Source organism: Chrysoperla carnea, chromosome 3 (genome assembly GCF_905475395.1).
Source record: "Chrysoperla carnea chromosome 3, inChrCarn1.1, whole genome shotgun sequence".
NCBI classification, from domain to species: Eukaryota; Metazoa; Arthropoda; class Insecta; order Neuroptera; family Chrysopidae; genus Chrysoperla; species Chrysoperla carnea.
In genome coordinates, this window is record NC_058339.1 from 21,228,964 (window position 1) to 21,235,998 (window position 7,035).

General features: G+C 29.6%; 1 non-coding gene across 1 annotated transcript; it reads left to right on the forward strand.

Annotated features, from left to right (window-relative positions):
- The first annotated feature begins 2,164 nt into the window (after positions 1 to 2,164).
- On the forward strand, positions 2,165 to 2,237 carry Trnar-ucg. Its single transcript has one exon. It is a non-coding gene; the product is annotated as a tRNA-Arg (tRNA).
- Positions 2,238 to 7,035: the final 4,798 nt, after the last annotated feature.

Genomic DNA, 7,035 nt, shown 5'->3' on the forward strand with positions numbered 1-7,035 from the left:
ATTTTAGAAATTCCAAGTAAAGTTAAATATCGTTAATCATGATTTTTCATTGTATTAAATGTATGAAATGTCTTCAAAAATATAAAATAAGAAGTTGTTTCCATGGATAATAAACAGTACTTTCATTGGTTGGATGATCTGGTGGTTTGCTGCAAAAACTGTACACAATTGCTAGAATAATAGTCGGTTTTATCGGTGCTGCTTCTTGTGTTAATTAACTTCTAGATTATACAAAGCAGAAACCGCTGGCTGCAATCTTACAAGTGACCCTCGCATTGAAAAGATGATAAAAGGTATGTCCCTTGATAATTTATGGTAAAAAAAGATAAGTTCCTTGTTTAATTCATAACATCTAGCCTGTTTGTGTATATTTTAATACAACAGGTGGAATCGGTAAAATCGTTTAAACTTTGATATCAATATAGAAACGAAGTTTCCGACAAATTAGTAACATGGAGATTTCTTCAATTTTTCGAAAATGGAAGTACTTGTTACAAATCTGTCAGTATTCTTGGACACATAAACAAGAAAATCGTCGAGAGACTTCTTCCATCATGTCCCAGTCCATTTGAAAAGGAAATTAAAGAAAAAAAAATTGTTTTTCAAAACTTATTTATCGCCACTAGAAAAAAAATTAAAATAAATATGAGTAAATTTATTGGATTATTTATTATATTTTATCTTTTATTCAGTACAAATTTTATAAATTTGACATAAAATGAAATAATGAAATATTTCGACTCATGGGTAAAAAATTATAAAAACATCAGTTTACTCTTGTTTATCTACAGGAACATCTTCATGAAATGTTTCAACTTCTTGTATAAACACATCATCACCATGAAATGCTTGAGACGATTCTTCATTTGAGTCATCCCACTTAAATTTACCCTCGATTGTTGTCCATCCTTGATTGACATTTGCTGGCAAAGCAATATATGTGATATCATCTTTCGTTTCACCAGATGTGATTATTTCAAAATGTGATACTTCTTGGCCAATTTCCCCGGATGCTAATAATGTTGACGATGATCCAGTGTGACGCTGTGTGATAACATTTTGATTATCAGTTGATGATGATGTTAAATATAATGTTGATGATAATGTATCTGTTGGAATTGTGGTACAATGTATATCGTTAAATACATCAATTTTTGTTGTTGGTGTACTTTTTATAATTTGGAATGTAGTCGGAGTCGAATTTGTGGTAGTAAATGACTTTTGTGGCTTTGATTGTTGTTTCCTGGAAATAAATACACAAAGCATATAGATCAAACACAATATTAATTCCTTTTTTAAAATTACAGAATGGTTCTTTAATAGACACTTCTAAAAAAATTTTTTAGTTAAAGTCCAAAAAATGTCATCTAATAAAAAATTTAATGTTAAAGTTCAAATTTTTGCTTGGTAACATAAACATCTGTTATGAATGGTTTTGAATCCAAAGAGTTTATATACATAGAGAACGCAAGGGATCTGCTAGCCTGGAAGTGGATGCGATATAATGATTGAGAGAGAAGACTGCTAGTGAGTTCGCTTGTGTCCCTGCCATAATCATATGTCATAATCATATGATGCATAGAGATTTTGTGTCTGCTATTATATGTGTCTTGTACAAAGAGGTTATATACACTAAAGCAGTGAAATTTTTTATAAATTCGAGACTAGTGGATTTCTAAAATGAAATATCTGAGATATAAAATTGAGTAATTTTTAGGGTTTACTGAAACACATTGAATATAATTGGGCCCTTCATTAAAAACCATTCTGTAAAATATGTTTGCTTACATTTCGAATCAAAAAAAATATATACTCACATATTAGTTTTTAATGGTTGAGGATTATCTATTTGTTCAGGATCAGGAGTTGCATCATAAATACCGGATACAAATGATGTAGCCGCATATGCGTTGAATTTATCAGAATGTTTTTCTAGCAGGTGTTTACGTAATTCTTGAGCATAGTTACATTGAAACGGTTTGATAGTGTTTAAATTTGTTGTTGACGTTGATTGTATATTTTGTACTGTACAAAATTTACATTCATACAAATACTTGCCCGGATGTTTTTTCGTTGATATCACATGTTTACGTAGGTTTTCCTGTAATAAATTATCAATTCTTATAACAAATATTTAACGATAAATAATGGAAATTTCCAACAAGACCGTGTGGCCTAATGGATAAGGCGTCGGACTTCGAATCCGAAGATTGCAGGTTCGAGTCCTGTCACGGTCGATAATTTTTTTATTTATATTTTGTATAAAAAAATATTTTTTAAGGAATTTATAGCTTCATAAACAAGTATGTCAAGATTTCGACAGTTATAGGAAAAAAGTTATGGGCAATAAAAATACAGGATTATTTATCATATAAAATAATATGTTGTATTTGTTCATAACCGTGAGAGTCATCCTTGGCTAGGGTTGACATCTCTGCGGTTTTGGGCCGGAGTCTCAGCTTTTCGTTAGAAGTGTCCGATCTCCGGACAATAGTTATTTAACAACTTTCAAATTTTAAGAGTTCTACTTCTGTATGTCATCTGTAAGGAGCCCGAAGCTACTTTCAGATGATAATAAAGGTTACGGTTTAACTCAAGTTATCAAACACATACAAGTAGTTCCACTATCGATTAAAGCACCCGACCCATAAATAAATCTACGGTTAACAATCCGAAGATTGCAGGTTCGAGTCCTGTCACGGTCGAACTATTAATTTTTATTTATTTATAAAATTTTATTTTAAATTAAAATTAACCATATCTTAAACAAATATATATTGTGTTTAAGCACTGGTTGCACTAAGTAAATTAAAATGTAAAATAGATGGCGGTTTTGTATAATCATATATCTCGTTAACAACTTTAATTAACAACATAAAATAGCATTATGTCTCTCTCATTTTATATTATTACACTTACATTGTATGTGTTAATGAGTGTAAAGGTGCAGTCAGCCAATGTTAGCTTACTTATAATTTATACCGGGTGTCTTAAAAGTTTTAATTATCAAAATGAAAATAAATATAAATATGTGCATCATTTAATTCTAACGGTATAGTTACAAAAGTTACAGGGTGCGTGATGATTTTTTAGTTTGTAATGGGCAGATGACGGAAAAGAATCGGGGCAAAATCATAATCACATTTAAGATTATATTTGTACGGGCAAATTTGAAGGGAATTGAGTATCTAAATTATTATAAAATATTAATTTTGGTGATTTTTAAGCCCCGAACCAAAAAAAGGAGTTTTTGACAGCTATGTGTGTCTGATTATGATATCGTAGCGCCTAAACGAATGAACCGACTTTAAATTTTTAGTTACGTATGAAAGGTAATTTAATGGAGAGTGTTCTTAGATACGTTTCAAGTGAGATTAGGGTTCCGCCCCAGAAAATTTTCTCGGTGGTTTTTTAAATTTTGTAAATTTCTCTTGTGACATAAATTTTTTGACTAGTGAATTCGTTTTCTTTGATAACGTTTTCCCAAACAGAGCTCTCATGTTTATTTTAAATTGCATGTAAAATTTGAGCCGTATGATTTGAAGTTCGACCGCTATTTGTGTGTGTCTGTTTGTCTGTCTGTGGCAACAAAGTGCCTAAACGGATGAGCCTATGTTGATTTTTTTGTTTTCGTTTGAAAGATAATTTAATGTAGAGTGTTTTTAGCTATGCTTCAAGTGTAAGTTTAGGGTTTTGAACCCGAAAAACTAAAAAATTGGCGATGATCTTCAAAATCGACACAGCTTGGAAAATGCTCTATTGAAAAAGATAATTTAATGAAAAATGTTTTTGGATATGTTTCAAAAGCGAGTTTAGGGTTCCGTACTCGAAAAATTTGTCGGAGGTTTTTTTAAGTTTGTAAATTTCACTTGTTACTAAAAATAATAATGGATAATAAAGAGTTTTAAATCATTCTGTAATCTCACATATGCATAGTTAGATAGATAGACTTCCAACCTTATATATATATATATATATAATCATTAATGTATACAGGTGCAACCAACCACATTAACGCTTTTGTCACGTATTCAGTGACATGTTTATGACATACTTCTATCTTATTGTAGCGAGAGTTAGCTGTATACTACCTTAGCTAGGTAAGCTACATAGAATAATATAAAGCTATCTGTTTGTATTTGTAACACACAACACATTCGTAGGTACCTGTGTTATAAGTAACACGTATGTATGTATGTATGTACACACATAACACCGTCATGATACCACCCACAGAAATCTCACTTAATACAATGGAATGTATAATAATATTGTAATCTCAAACACTACTTATGTGAAAAAGTCAAGATTTTATAGTTATTATCATTATCACACTCATAGTCTGTCTAAACGGGAAAAGGAACATGAGATCAAATGGCATTTATTATATTATTTGTATTTACAACAGGTACATCGATCGCAGTTCTGGAATAAAAGTTGAACTATTAGTAATTTTGATACAGCGGTTCGATTTCTCGATAAATTTCAGTCATTAAATTAAAACGTAAAATTATAATTCTTTTATTCATTTTTTCATTTTTTGGCCCACCACTATTTGGATTATTATTAATTAAATCCATTCACTCGAAGGGCCCCGGAATATTAGATAGGAAAATGGCTTACATTGAAACTTTTTCTAAATCACCCTTAAATGTTCATTGGATCATTTTGATCAAAAGCTCATCACAACCACAAAAATTTTTAATGAGGAGTTTCGAGCTACGAGCAATCAAAGCTATGAATATATTATATTTATAGTACCTGTATGACTTGGAAAATGATTTTCTGTGAAGCTTTTACAAACCGAAGACAAAATGCTCTTCGGATCGTTTTCATCTAAAGCTCTCAGAGCGATAAAATTTGTTAACTTTTTTAAATTTGTAAATAAACTTTTACTTACTAATCCAGTCGTGGTATAATGACAATGTGGACATTTGAATGGTTTTTCCCCAGTATGTAAACGCATATGTTGCCTTAAACGACTTGATAAACGTGCTCTGAATGGGCAAACTGGACATCGATGCGATTTTATATTATCATGTATTTTTAAATGCCTAAAAAATAAAATTTAATAAATATTTTAAAATTAATTTCTATAAATTACAAACTATTGTATTGTAATATTGAATGAAAAAAGCACGGAGTCCTCAGAAAATGTCTCGCGCAAAAAAGACGTATTATTATACAATTATCTGAAAAGCTGAATTAAAGAAGTTAATTTCAATGTATTCATTAAAAATATCAGCTAGGTTTAATGAATCTGATACACCTTTTGATGATTAAGAGCATGTTTCCTAGTTTAAAAGAATTGTGTGGAATGGAAATATTAGGAAATCTTCTTTGCATTGATAATTTTAGATTTTTCTAAACTTGCGGTCGAATAAAACTGAATTATGGATTTGGTTATACTAAATACTATAAAGAAAATGATCTTATTTCGTTTCGTTTAAATTACAGATTAAAATAAGAAATTATATGTAATTTATGAAATAATATGATTTACCCCTCATTTTCAAGGTTATCGTACTAGCTACTGGTGAAAAATAGACTTACGGTCTAAAAATGTGCCGCAAAGGGAAAAGCAGGTTAGAGAAATAATATTAACATTTAATTATGTTCATTATGTAATTTGTGTATCATATCTGCAATAAAATTGCCTATAAATAAAAATAAATTAAATTACTGTTGATGTTTATCAATGTTAAGCCACGATCCGCACTGAGGATTTCCGGGCAGAGCTAATTACTTATTTTAAACCATAATTTTTGCATTTTGTATTGAAAAAATTTATATTTTTTATTTACCTTTGAAGTAAATTTTGAGTGTTTGCTGCATACGAACAAAAATCACACTGAAATGTGCGTTGATTATTATGTGATTGTAAATGTGGCTTCAAAGCGGATACAGAATACGTACGATAAGAACAACCATCTTTTGGACATGGAACCGTTTTTTTATGCATATTTATGACATGTTGCTGCAGTAAGTAACTGAAAATGGAAATAAAAAGAAATAGAACAAAATATATTAAATATTTAATAATTTTTAAATAAGTAATGACAGTAGGATAGTATATAGTGTAACATTTTGAAAAAGAATAAAATTAAAATAAATTTTTTGAATCAAATATTTTATTTTCCTTTGACATACATGTTATTTTTATAGTATATATGTATGTTATATCCCCAATCGGGTATTGGAAGGTAAAAAAAAAGAAGTTTTTTTTTATCCAAGAGAACTCATAATTTGACAATACAGTGTTAATATATCTGTCTTTTTAATAAGATCTATAGCATATAATATTTTTTCTTTCATAAAAGTAGAAATATTATTTTTAATATAGAACGCCAAATTTAATCTATTAAATAAATATTTTGAAAAAAAGAAAATTATAACATAATTTAGCCCGAAAAATGGACTAGAGCTTCAATGTGAACGCCACTGTGATACAGTTTTGGAATTCCATGAAACAACAATTTATGTTTACTCTGATATTTTTTTTTAATCCCGCAATTACATTCATACAAAATTGAAAATAATCTCGATAAATATCCTAGGGGCTAATCTTTTTGCTTTAAATTTTAGGCAAACATAAAAAAGATTCGGGATTCCGATATACAACTCACATTACACTCCGTCGCGTCGTGTCCTGACATTAAAAATGACGTTTATTAAATTTGTGTTTTTATTGTTGGGTTGCCCGCCTTTTTATGGTTTCGTTGACGCTTAATAGCAATCAGGTACAATTATTTGTATAATATTTAACACTGCAAATTTTTTGTGCGTATTTGAGACTATGCGCGAAAATTTTTCATTCATGTCTATTTACAAAATTAAAAATTTGTGTTCTTTCAATAAGTGTTACAGATTATACATCCTAGCGTGCATCGGTGTATATTATAGTTTTCGATATTTTGAAATACCGTTTTAAAATCATCCGCCAAAATTTGAAGCCCTACTAAATATAATTCGGTAGGGGATAAATTTGGCGATAAAATAGGATGTTATGACTAATATTCAATTTTTTACTTGTAA